The following is a 12,754-nucleotide window of genomic DNA, read 5'->3' on the forward strand; positions in this document are numbered from 1 at the left end:
TTCTACCTAAAACACTGCTACCCTTGAAAGCAGTCAGAACTCTGTACGTTCTTCACAAGTATCTTATGTTGATGAACAACAGAGATGTGCCATCTATTCCCAAATCCATTCAAGAGTTGGTGAACTAAACTTGTTCTTATAGCAAACGGAAGCAAGTTTGTCTTCTGCTTTTCATTTTCCCAGATGCAAAACTAAGCCCCGTTTGCTGCCATTTCTGTCACTGCAAAAACGTCAGCTTTTACTGCAGCCAGAACTTTCCTCATCTTTATTGTGAGATACAATAAGCCTTCTCCACTTAAAACATCTCACATTAAAAACTATTTGGCTCTAAGCCCTCTGCCCAGAACTCCTTGTTGTATACCTAACTGCGACTGACATCAAGCTGTAGCTGACACGATTTTTAAGCGAACACATTAACAAGTTCAGGTAAGAGGTATTACCTACTAGACCTGTTTTTAAACAGGAGATAAAGTGTCTTTCAGAGGTAGCTCAAGAATTCAATCATTTGCCTTAGACCGCAAGCCGAACCCTGAAGTATAACCAAGGTGCCCTCAGAACAGGGGTCTGGTACACACAGCTATTTTCCTTGCTTACTTGAGCAAGGCAGGCAAAGCACTCATTTCTTCAGAAAAAGAACACCACACACATTACAGTACCTTAATTCCTCACCGTTTCCCCTTATTTCAAGACTCACAGTTAGTCACCCCATTCACACAGGTTCAACAAGTTATTACTGGCATGTCTGCCTTGAGACAGTGACAAATACCACGTCAGCAGCAGTCATTTTCTCTAACCACAGTTGAAGGGGTTCTCACATTACCTTTCACAAAGTAGATCAGCACTCCTGCAATTTACCTATCCACTACCAAGCATGCCGAGATGATCATTTCCAGCACTAAACACAAGATGCCTGAGCACACTACTAGATTAAAACGTAGTAAACACTATTTATCACCATTCAGGTACTCTGTGCAGACGGTCAGGTTTCACCCCGATTAAACAGCCTTGTTTCACTTCACTGGAGAAAAGTAGGCTCTGGAACAGGCAGACTACATTACCAGAGCAACTTAGCATTGAGTGCAATCTAGTCCTAAATTAAATATTGCATCCAGTAAAAAAGCTATGAAACCAAGCCTTCTAAGGCTCTACAACAGTCGTCTTCAAAGTGTCGGAGGGGGATGTACCCCAGGGGGTGCACAAGACAATCCACTGGGTCCGGGAAGAAAAGATTAGAACTTCAGTAATGTGTACGTAACTTGTAAAGAAGTAGATATAGACCGCAACTATGTGTTCAAAAATTACTTGTTTTTTTTTGTTTTGCTCACAGGAGTGCACAAAAGTTTGGAGACCACTGCTCTATAAGTCAGTAAAAGATCAAGCTCTCCAGTGTCCACTACACATCTGATGACATCAAGTAATCCCCATTTACTTCAGTCTCTGCAACAAAGAACATCTTCCTAACTGAAGTAGCCTTGGGTAAGTAGTCTCCTTAGACTCCTAAGGAGTCTGCTTCTCCAGATGGCACAGAGCATACGCATGCTAACCCTCTTTGTTCCTTCTCATCATGACTTAGGTCTTTAGCTTAACTTCTTAAACAGCAAGATAACTTACGCTAACTTCCCTTTACAAGAAAGCTTTTAGTTTTGCTGAGGAACTGTCTACTTACCTCCCTACTGTATTCCATGCCGAGCTGCACAGTCAAATACTTTAGTTTTGTGAACTGTATTAACCAAATGAAGCGCAACACTGAATTGAGCGTCAATGATGTATTGAACCCACACTCAAAGCAAGACTTACCACTCTAAGTGATGCTCTTTAGTAGAGGCACTAGCAGTCAGCACAATATAATGTCTAGAAGAAAAGAAAAAGTAACATTCTAGCTCAGGACTTGATATTCCTTCAAATGAAACCAAAACTGCCTTAAATGTATAGAAAATGACTTCCAGACAAGACACATTATATCCTGCAGGCAGCACAGTATTAACTGAAGAAAAACTGATTACATCCTTCAGAATCGTGTTCTGCTGCATTCTAAGTATCAGAGCTGGTATTTTTGTTAATAAAAACAGTGTCAGTGGCAAAACACAAACAGTTTTTCTATCTTCCCTATACTTATCCTTACCAAAATTCCTATGACTACCTCCAGCTTCTGAAAAACAAACATATCAATGCCATCTTGTATTTCGACTGCAAGCTAAAAGTCACTATGCTAACCAGTACGGCAATCATTTCAAGTTCAGGTAACAGATTTCATACATACTTGTAGTTCTGAAAAAAGTCCAGTGGTTCAAAGAGCTTTGACCAGCCTGATTTTCCTTGGAGAATCTCATTCGTAACTGCAAGACCTACAATTAAGGTTGAAAACCTTACTACCATTTTGTTTTTAAGACTAGCAGAGCGTGATAGAAACTTTACAAGAGAAAGGTTTTGAACAGTAATTGACAGATCAAAAAGCAGGAATTCCCTTGACACAATACACGCCTACTACAACAGTTCATTGTAAAACTGCTCCCTTGTTGCCTGCAACAGGTAGACTTCCCAGAGAACTCTTCTGCCTAAAAGGGCACAACACCGCACGGAATATAACCAAGTCAGGTAATGTGGTTTCATATTGCAAGAATGACACCTTTTAAGCAGTTAATAAGCATGGAAAGAACTTTACCATGTCTGAACTCCTCCACCATTACCGCTCGCGTTGATGTAGATACGTTGTACGTAGAGTTCTGCTGCGGATAGGCTGGGGTGATGATAGGCATTACGCGGTATCGGTCTGATGGGTTCACCTGTGATGTTAAAACAATTGTGCTCAGCACCAGCAGCTTAGCTTAGAAGAAAGGTTCAAGGCTTCAAAATTCCATGTCTACATACCCTGGGGTCCCATACTGCTAAGTTAAGATTGCTCTCTTCCTGTTGTTTCAGCAATACAGGTCTTGGCCACTCCCTAAACAAGAAAAGCCAGGCACTGACTCTGCCATGTAATTCAGGGTAGGACTGAATGGTGTTGGTCTAAATCTTATATAAAGAACCACCTCAGAAAGTGTTACTGCTTTACGCAAATCAAAATAGTCATCAATAGCTCTTACCATTCTGAAAAAACCAAGAAGAACTTGTTCACCAGAGTAGAAGACAAAGCGTTTGGATAGAGTTGACACGTTCTCGCTACTAGCACAGCACAGGAAACCCCACCAAGAAATCCCAGCACGTTGGAGTAAATGCCACGTCCTACAATGCAGACATTGTCGTTGCCCTGTAGTCTTCCCGTGCCCAAGCATAGTCCTTCAAATTTACAGCACCACCTTCACAACCTATAGGATACCTAGCACCCTTCAGCCTCCAAGTCAGTTATTTTTGCAGTGCAACGAGGCCAAAACTGTTGGTCCTTACAGCGATGCGAAAAAGAATCGTTACCACACCACTTCCCAAAATACCGCTACTCTGAAATTTGCCTGCACTGCTACAGCTACTGCTTCGCTCCAACTTCCCTTGAGAAGAAGGTTCTGCCATTCTTCTAGCACTTGCTCTAGTCACATGCGCAAACGGTATTTTCTTATTCCTTATCTATCAAGCTTTTATACTTCACTGGGCACTTTTTATCCTTTCTAGTCAGGTTCCTGGTAAGCAATGCAGCACCTTGTCTTGTAGGCACTCCCCTCATCTCCCCACTCCACCCCCATTAAAAAAAAACACAGAATCTACCCCACAGACAGTCCTTGAATCTAAACTAAAACACAGGTTTTGAACTAAAACCTGATATTTAAACAGCTATCCAAAGATGAAGGACTTCTAGTGCCATTGTTTTTTCAGCACGAGGTGCCTCTGGAAAGTTTAAAGATCACAAACAATCACATTACTCACGTTTTGCCCACAGTTTAATTGCACGGAGCGTGAGCCGGAAGGTCTCTTTATTTGGCACTAGGTGCAGGATTTCGTCAGTAACTCTGCAGCCTGTAAGAAAAAACAGTTGAAGTACAGCACTTCCTGGTAACAGGTACGAGTCAGTTCTGTGCTGTACTGGATCAATAGCTTACAGTTTCTCCTGCAAGTCTATGAAAACAAGTTTGCATTACTTGCTTTGTATTACCTTAAAAATCAGAGGTTACACATAAACTTACAGGCACATAACATAACAAATTAGAGGTTACACATTCCGTATCACCTCAGGTAACTGGTACCCTCAACAGCTTTTTCATACTTTAGACTACAGCCAACAATTGTCAATAAGGCCCTTCGACAGGATTCCGAAAGCTAGGTTTCTTTCGACAGCCAGGAACAATTAAACCAGTCAGCGTTAAACAGTGAGCAACTTCGGCTTCAGGTATTTTAAATATCCTTTTTTTTTTAATGAACTGCCACACAATCTTCTCTATCAAGTGCTCTACCTATTCACCTGAAGCAGTTTCTGTGGCAAACTGGAACACCACACACCCCCCAATCGAAGAAACATGAAACACAGGTCTATCTAAACACACAACTTGAAACAGCTGAATTTAAGCCCACTCGCCACCTCCTCAGATCTCAAGTATACAGGGGATCAGTTTCTGCATCCTGTACAGAAACTTGGGGTGTGTAACGTGCATTCCATACCAACTTTAGTAACATTTTCTTGTTAAAGATGTGCAAATATGCTTACCATTTAAGCTCCGTATACATCTTATATCCAGGCTTCTGAGACACGAGTTGTCTCTGAGATCAAGATTATCAGCAACAATTGGCACAGACAGTCTTGCAAAGACGAGATCAATCTTAAGAGGGAAAAAGTGCCAACCGTTAGAATGCCCCGCAGTTTGCAAACAGCACACTGGTGGGGGACAGTTACTCAAGTCTAAAAAGAGTGGTTAACATCTGTATTTAGAATTATGTGACTATAGATACATCTCCCAAGAGATTTACTTGCCAGAAGATTCAATACAATTTCTAGAAGTTCCCAATTTTATTTACAAAGCCTTCACTGCATCACCCCTTTCTTTTTAAGCTAGGGAAAGGAAGAGGGCATTTTAAGTTGGAAAAGATTACTCTAGACTTAGAGTTTCAATTAAAAGGGAACTTAAAATTATTCACAGAATTAAGACTTAAGTTCAGTCACCTCAACTATACTTCAGCAAAGGAGAGAGCATTTCCTTTATGCAGTAAGCCCTTTTGATCCTGAAGTATCTGCTTTTTAGTACAGTCTGAGGCAAGAAGATTATCCTGTGAAAGTCTGTACCAGATGAAGGCCACAAAAAGGTCACTGAATAAATCTCTTTGTGATAGTGATACCAAGCAGTAACTTGCTTTAGGGACTGCAGCAGGCAGGTCTTGATTCATTGTATAGGATGTATTCAAGATAGCTGGATTCCTGCAGCTGACAGACCCAGGCGGGAGTCAAATGAGTACTTTCACTTTCCATGTTCCAGATTGTTTGTCCCATGACCACTTCATTTTGGATGTGCAGCAAAACATTTAGTCTGCTCACACGATTCGTACAGTGAACTACACTGTACACATCCCTCTGTAGATACCTAGCTTGGCAGAGCTAAGAAGACTGAGCAAGGACACCGCCTCTGCTCCCACTCTGCATGATCCTAGGGATAAATGCTATTCAAGCAGGCTACCCTGGTCTACAGCACAGGCCTAGAAAAAGATGTCCCTGATGCTCCCATGCCTGCTAGGCTCCCTAGGGGCTTATTTTCCTATAAACTCCCATTCTACTGCAATGTCTTCTCCTGGGATACTTTGCGGTCCAAAATAGCACAGTCACAGCTCCCTGGAAAAGTTATCCTATTCCAAAGCAAGAAAAAATTTACTCACTTAAAAAAACCCAAAAAATGCTTACTTCAACGCCATCAAACTCAAACTTGACAACTGGTACATATGCGTCTTCAACTGCCTGGAAAGGAGAGGATAACTGTGTAAGAAAACATGGTTTGCTACTTTAATGTTTCTCCTGAACTACGATCAAATGCAGAATTTACACTGCTAACTACTCAGTATAAAGACTGAGTTGCTTCCAAACCAGAAGAATTGTTCATAAGCTGCAAGCGGTATAGCACTAAGACGGTATAATACTAGCTTTAACAAGTTATTTAGCCAAGAGATCCGGAGGCTGATCACGTATTGTAATGAACAAACAGTGCACAATGAGCCATCAGTATCAGAGGTTGTAAGGTACTTACCTTGGTGGTGAGGAAGAAAAGCAAGAGATTTCTGTAGCTATCTTACTCCTGGTTAACATCCAGAGAAATCGAGAACATTCTGTCCGCGTTTGCAGCGCGCACTAGCCTCCTGTATTTTTATTTTCTACCATGCCTGAGATGCTATCAGCTACCTTATGGGACAGTTTTCAATTTTGTAGCCCACTCGTCAGAACTGTGCCACAGCCCACTGACCCTGTCTTCGGTCACCTAAACAAAGGCTCATTAGCTATGCACGTGAAGTCTTTCAAAATGTCTGCACAAGGAAGACCAGCCTGAGAGAAACGCTTCTCAGGAGTTCGGTTCTATATGCAAAGTACACAGCATATGCACCGGAGGGTCATTTTACAAGGCAGTTTTGAACATTCACAGCACAGCTCCTATTGACTTTATGCAAAGCTGACTGTGCATCTCTTCTACAAAGTCTTGGGCTGAGTAGCCAGAGAAGAACAGGACCAGAGAAGAATGAATTCGAGGTCCTAAAGTACACCCAAGGAACACCATGGCAAAGGTACTGACAGAAACCTTTCCGCATCACATTCAACTTCCTTAGCTCTCAGGCTGCCCCTTCCTCTACCTGCATGCAGTTACTTTCTTGCCAAGCCCCTTACTACAGCTAGGATGAACGCAAGGCTCCTAGGCACAACCTTGCTTTTTGATACTATAGCCCACTCATTCCCAAACCATGGGTAGGGGAGAAGTGAACCACAGAGATTCGGATCGGACATACAGTCACTGGGGAAGGGAACCAAAAGCTTGACTTCCACACTTTCATGCTGCGTAGACAGTATTTTAGAAGGGGCTCAGAAACAAGGCCCTTTTTCATTTTGGTTTGCAAGACAATCACTACCAATAGGAGTCTTTAACAGGAATATTCTTATTGTCAGAGTTGCACAATCTATCAAGGAGAGAGCTTGCTTACTCTTAGGTTTTTTATTTCCTCCTGACGTTTCAGTTTTTCAAAGAACGACTGAAAGAAATCTGATCTTTCTACATGTCTAGGAGCAACACAAGCCACGTCTATGTCAGCACCTGCAAAGAGATGCCATTTGTTCTGTTACTGTTGGAAGACACTTTCAAACATTATAACTATGACCAGACACCAAAAGTTTACCTTTAGTGTGTACTCCAAGCCTGTAAGAACCAAATGTAAATATTTTGCCACCAACATTTGCTACTACTGAAGGGGGAAGATTCTGTGGGTAGAAGAGAAAGAGTTTTCTGGAGAACAGAAGATACACGTTGACCTACGTGCAAGTTTAACTAGCATAGAAGTTACTTAGAAAGACTACAACAGCCTCCATAAACAATGTCTTCTCCCTCCCATACTGAGCTGTTAGTCTAATAGACTGATTCTGTTTTTCTGAAGGGAGTGCTGGCAACTCACAAACAACAACAACAACAAAAAAGGTGAGTACTGTAGCAGTCGCTTCATCAGTTTAAACAAAGACCTATTATCAGTCTTCCCTGCAGCAGACCCACATAAATGAACACCATCTAAGAGCCATACCAAAGGCAAGTCTAGAGTAATAATTTCAAACTAGATTGAGTGCTGTAGGCTGTCTGGGGCAAGTTTACTGCCCTGTTACCATCTGTCTCCCCCCACAATGTCTTGTTTCAGCTTTGTTAACCGCTACAAGTCAACTGACAGAGCCACTTCACAAACTTATTCGGTGCCCCAAGGACTTGAAGGTCTTCATCTAAAGGATCTTTTATACATTATTTCAATGGCTTTTACTACAGATCTCCTTGATACTTAAGAAGGAAGTTAAATGTTGAACTTTAGCATAAATCCTAGTAGTATCGCCTTTGAAAGAAACTAAAAGGCTTCAGCTGTTTTGATAAGAACCTATCAAAAAACCTTACCTGGCTCTCACCAAGTTCTGAAATCCATTCTTTGACCAAGTTATTCAGTCTGCCAAGAACGACCAGCCTGTAAAGAAAACTCATGTTAAGTTTGCCCTAAAAAAACCCCAGGACATTAACAAATTTTACAGTCTTGTTATACCTGTGATTCAGTTCTTCCTCCTCTTCAAATACCCCCAATGCTTTCATCGCTTCAAGCAGCTTCTGAGTATGAATGGAATCTCTATCCGTAGGAGGAGCCAAGCTAATTGCAGAAGTCATTCCATAGTGCCTTGGAGGCTGGTTCTGCAGCCTAGGAGTACTGGGGGAGAAAATAAAATACCGAAGACTCCACAAAAGAGAAAAACAAAACCCAACAAAACAACAACCACCACCTTACTGCAAAACACCCTTCCACTTACAGGTTTCCAAATCAGCTTCTGCCCTTTTGCCCAGCATTAATATAAATGAGGGAAAAAAGATCCTGCTTATGGTTTTTAGATAACTTGACCTAACTTAGAAGCAACTTCTTTAAAAAACACTTGTGGATATAAGAAAAGATCCAAGTTGCTGCTATCTGAAGACAGCTTATTTGCATTGCGCTAGACAGTTGGAACTGATCGCCAGGAAATGAAAAGGTTTGAAATCCACTAAGGGCGACACTATGTACAGCACAAGTTTTTTTGGACCCATTTCAGTTTCACAGCACTTTTGACTTAAGGTTATTCCCATCAGCTTCCCAATCACATTAAACAAGACAATTTAACACTGGCTTCTTTTAGTTCAATGTATTGGCTGTGCTTCTACTGATTCTGAAAGGACATTAGAGTTGATTGCAGAGCAGGGACAAAGTGGTCTGTTAAACAGAGTTGTTGCAGTAAATTCAGCATTGTTTCAGTAAATTCAGCAGGTTTTGTCTATGGAAGAGGATGAAGGAAAACATCAACCAATCTGCAGCTAATGTTGCTAGCAGAGCCTTGTGCTCTTAACACAGCGTTCCACTTTTATAGCTCAGAGGCTTAGCTCTACATACATCTGGTTTAATCTAAATCCAAGAGATGTACATCAGCACGCAGAGCAGCACAAGTTAAGCTCTGCTTGTAGAAGGTGCTCAAATCTGCTTTCGCTAGCTCACTGCCCAGTCAGGCAGAGCATTACCAGCTGAAACCAGGAGAGAGAAAGGAGGGGCACCGGAGGTAAGAACTGTACTTAATGGATCAAGGGTCTCTACAGAAACACTAGTAGCAAAAGGGGGACACCCATTAAAAAGGTCTCTACAACTCATCATGCTTGTCAAAGAGTCCATATCCAGACCCTAAGGCTACAGGGATTAATGATGGCATTATTCAAACCGGCTATTTTCCTACTTCACAAATGGACGGCTTCAAATCTTAGCTGGGTTAGTCAAGAGACGCTTAGAACTATTTAAGGTATCTGACCCACTTTGGCTGGAATGGGATGAGGAAATGCTCAAAGGACAGCCTCAACACTTGATTTTAAAAAGATAGCTTATTACAACTCCTGATTTCTAATTGTTGCCTTTACTCTGCCACTGAGGGAAGATGGATTTCTCTCTCGCAGAGTAGCTTTGTCCAACTACAGACGTAGCTTTTAGTCACCTAGTGGGCTCCCCCACCCCCCTTCTCTATGAGCTCATTTTTCAAACTTTTTTTTCTAGGCGTTTTCCAAAAAGCTGGCGGGGGTGGGGGGGTGGTATTAGGACTGTAGTCCTATGAACTACTCTCCCCAGTCAGAACGGCTGTTTACTTTCAAGTGTAACTAGGCCCTGACCTAATTTGCCTTGTCTTCTTTATAGGCATGTCAACTTCCACTTCATAAGTCAAAATATTCCTAATGAGTATTTTCCTTCTTATGATACCATTTTCATAACAAATACAGAAGGAAAGCCAATGAAGCGGGAGTGTGGTGGCAAGCACTTCTTGTTCTCAACTGAAGCCTTTTTCTCCCTGCTCTCTGTTCATTTGAGACTACACTCATTTCTTGACCCTCCTACTTGCCTTCCACATCCTCACCCCCAACACTTCCCTCAGTATTGCTCGGCTATACTTTTGTCTGTTGTTTCAGTTGTAGCGTTAGTATAAGATTTCTAACCATTATTTACCAAATCTCACTTTTACAGTCACCTAGCAGCAAACCACAGCTGGTACAAAGTATTAAAACCACCCAAATATTTCGACGTGCCATACAGAACGTATGGAAATGTGCTATCAGAGGTGTCCGAGGGGCAGGGGGAGCGCCGGGGGGCGCCCCGAGCCCCGGAGCAGACTCGCTGGCAGGACTCGATAGGCGCGCGACTGACTGAATAGACGCTGGCCGGCCGGCCCCTTTGCCCTCCGGGCTGCGTTTGCGCTCCCTCTGCACGGGGCGAGGGGCTGTGAGGGAGCCCAGGGGAGGAGGAGGAGGTGAGGCGCTGGGGGGGGTCGGGCCGTGCCCCCCCTGTTCCTGCTGGGCTCCAGCTGTTGCAAATGTTCTGGTAAAGAAATCAACATTTAATCACATAGAAGAGTTAGGTTTGATTAAGAAGTAAAATTGTGAAGCGTAACGTATAGGATTGTTAAGTTTGAAACGTAGCCATAGAAACTTTAGGAGCTGTGTTATGCGTGACGCTAGGAACCGTAATATTGTTAAAGTCTGAAACAGCTAACCCTAGAAACCTCACCAGGAAGTTACTGGTTTTCCTACGTTCTGTTTCAGGAAACTAAGGAAACCGTCGTGGACACCAGTTTGCTGCTTGGAAACCCCCTTACCCTTCCCATCTCGATTTGAGTATCGACGATGCCAGTCAGCAGAGCCAAGTGTCACTGACCAATGATTGTTTTAAAATAAGAATATTGATAAGGTTATATAATCACAGGACCGATCGTTACAACGGTTAAATTTAAGAACGAGCATAGTATGCGTTTTTACGGAAGGAGCTTAGGTAACAATGACCTGACGGAAAAAGCCTGTAAAAACTGATGGATTTTGATATTAAGTGGGACACGCCTTTGGAGGAGCAATCCCCCGTGTCCCCAGCGCTGTGATAAACAAAGTGCCTGCTTCTTAACTTCACGTTGGCGTTAAGGAGTTTTATTCTGGATTTCGGTAACGGTTTTGGCGACCCAGATGGGACCTTGCGAGTGAGACTGGACGAGATGGCGTGTCGATCGAGCTCCGGCCGGCACCGAGGTATTCTCGGGGAGAACCGTCACCCTCGACACGCAAAGCTCCTCGCAGCGTTCCCTGGAAAAAAGGTAAGGCGCTGCTTCTTTGGAATTTGTTTGGAAAGCCTGCCCGTGAGGCGCGGCGAAAGCTTCCCAGGGTTGGGGCTTGGAGGGTAGCCGTCTGCAGTGGAAGCCTAGGCGTCTGCCCGTAAGTCATAAGCGAAAGCTATTGCTGGGTTGGACTTTGTGTATTATTTGGGACAGCTGTCGTTTGCATTTGTTTGGTATTTGGTATTTGAATGTATATAAGTATAATGGCATTAGCAAAATTGTTTAAGAATAAGAGTGCAGGAAATAGAACTGCTGATGAAAAGTTACCAGAAACATCACCGCTGGGATGTTTATTGGCACGTTGGGGTGAACTGCAGGAAAAATGGTAAACAAACAGAACTTTGAGTTACAATACTATATTGCAATTACTGTTGTTTTGTAGGAGAGAGAGTAAATGGAATAAAGTGCCATATGTAGATTTGTTCTTTTTAAGTGAACGTATCGGACGGGGACCGGAGGGGAGTCTCCCAGCAGAACCTCTGGTTACAGCTAAACTGGGAGAACAGAAAATTGAATTTGAGTTGACACTAGAGTCACCTTTTCAGTTTTAAATACCTCAGAGGGAGAGTTAAGTTTTGAAGAAATTGGTGGTGTTGGTGCAACAAGCGAACGAGAAACTAGACCCTTCTTTAAATCTTTAACAATGAAATTAGGAAAGCAATGGGTCACTCGGCAGTTTTTGTATGTGCCAAATTCTCCTAAACTCCTGTTAAGGAGAGGTCTATTTGAGAACTTAGAGGCAGAAATTAAATTTAAAAATGGAGAGCTTAAAATTTTAATTCCAGAAACTAAACGTATCGAAGCAGCGGCTTTGTTGTTAACAGGATGTTTACCGAAAGCAGAAGATTATACCGGTCCAAGTGTAATGCTGTCATTCCAGTCGTCTGGACTGGGAAGTTCCCGGTAAATCCAAAAAGCAGAACCTGTGAGAGTTGATTTAAAGCCAGGATCGAATCCAGTAAGAATGAAACAATACCCCCTAAAACCGGAAAGTCGGAAAGAGTTAGTAATGGTAATACAAAAATTTTTAAGATACAAATTGTTAATAGAATGTGAATCCAGATATAACACCCCGATCTTGCCTTTTAAAAGGCTGATGAAAAAGATGATAGATTAGTTCAAGACCTCCTCAGAGCAATAAATCAAATAGTACAAGGTATTCATCCGGTCGTAGCAAATCCTTATACTTTGTTAACAACCCTAACGGAGAAATGAGAATGGTTCACAGTGTTGGACCGAAAAGATGCCTTTTTCTATATTCCCTTGGATCCCAATAGTCAAGAGGTTTTTGCTTTGGAATGGGAAAATCCTGAGACTGGGAGAAAAACACGATATACGTGGACAGTCTTGCCTCAAGGCTTTAAGAATAGTCTTACCATTTTTGGAAATCAATTGGCACGAGAATTAGAGATTTGGAAGAAAGAAAATAATCAAGAAATCTTGCTGAAATATATGGACGATCTG

The 12,754-nt window shown here is 42.3% G+C and overlaps 1 protein-coding gene and 1 long non-coding RNA gene across 2 annotated transcripts in view; one reads left to right on the top strand and one right to left on the bottom strand.

Annotated features, from left to right (window-relative positions):
- LOC126037140 (electroneutral sodium bicarbonate exchanger 1-like) overlaps nucleotides 1–12,754 on the top strand; it is a 176,055-nt gene that overhangs the window by 52,227 nt on the left and 111,074 nt on the right. The gene's annotated exons all lie outside the window — the stretch shown is intronic.
- On the bottom strand, nucleotides 2,877–3,935 carry LOC126037156 (uncharacterized). Its single transcript, XR_007505535.1, has 3 exons — nucleotides 3,856–3,935; nucleotides 3,084–3,222; nucleotides 2,877–2,941 (listed from the first exon to the last, which is right to left on the bottom strand). It is a non-coding gene; the product is annotated as an uncharacterized LOC126037156 (long non-coding RNA).

The sequence above is a fragment of the Accipiter gentilis genome, unplaced genomic scaffold (genome assembly GCF_929443795.1).
Source record: "Accipiter gentilis unplaced genomic scaffold, bAccGen1.1, whole genome shotgun sequence".
Classification (NCBI taxonomy): Eukaryota; Metazoa; Chordata; class Aves; order Accipitriformes; family Accipitridae; genus Astur; species Astur gentilis.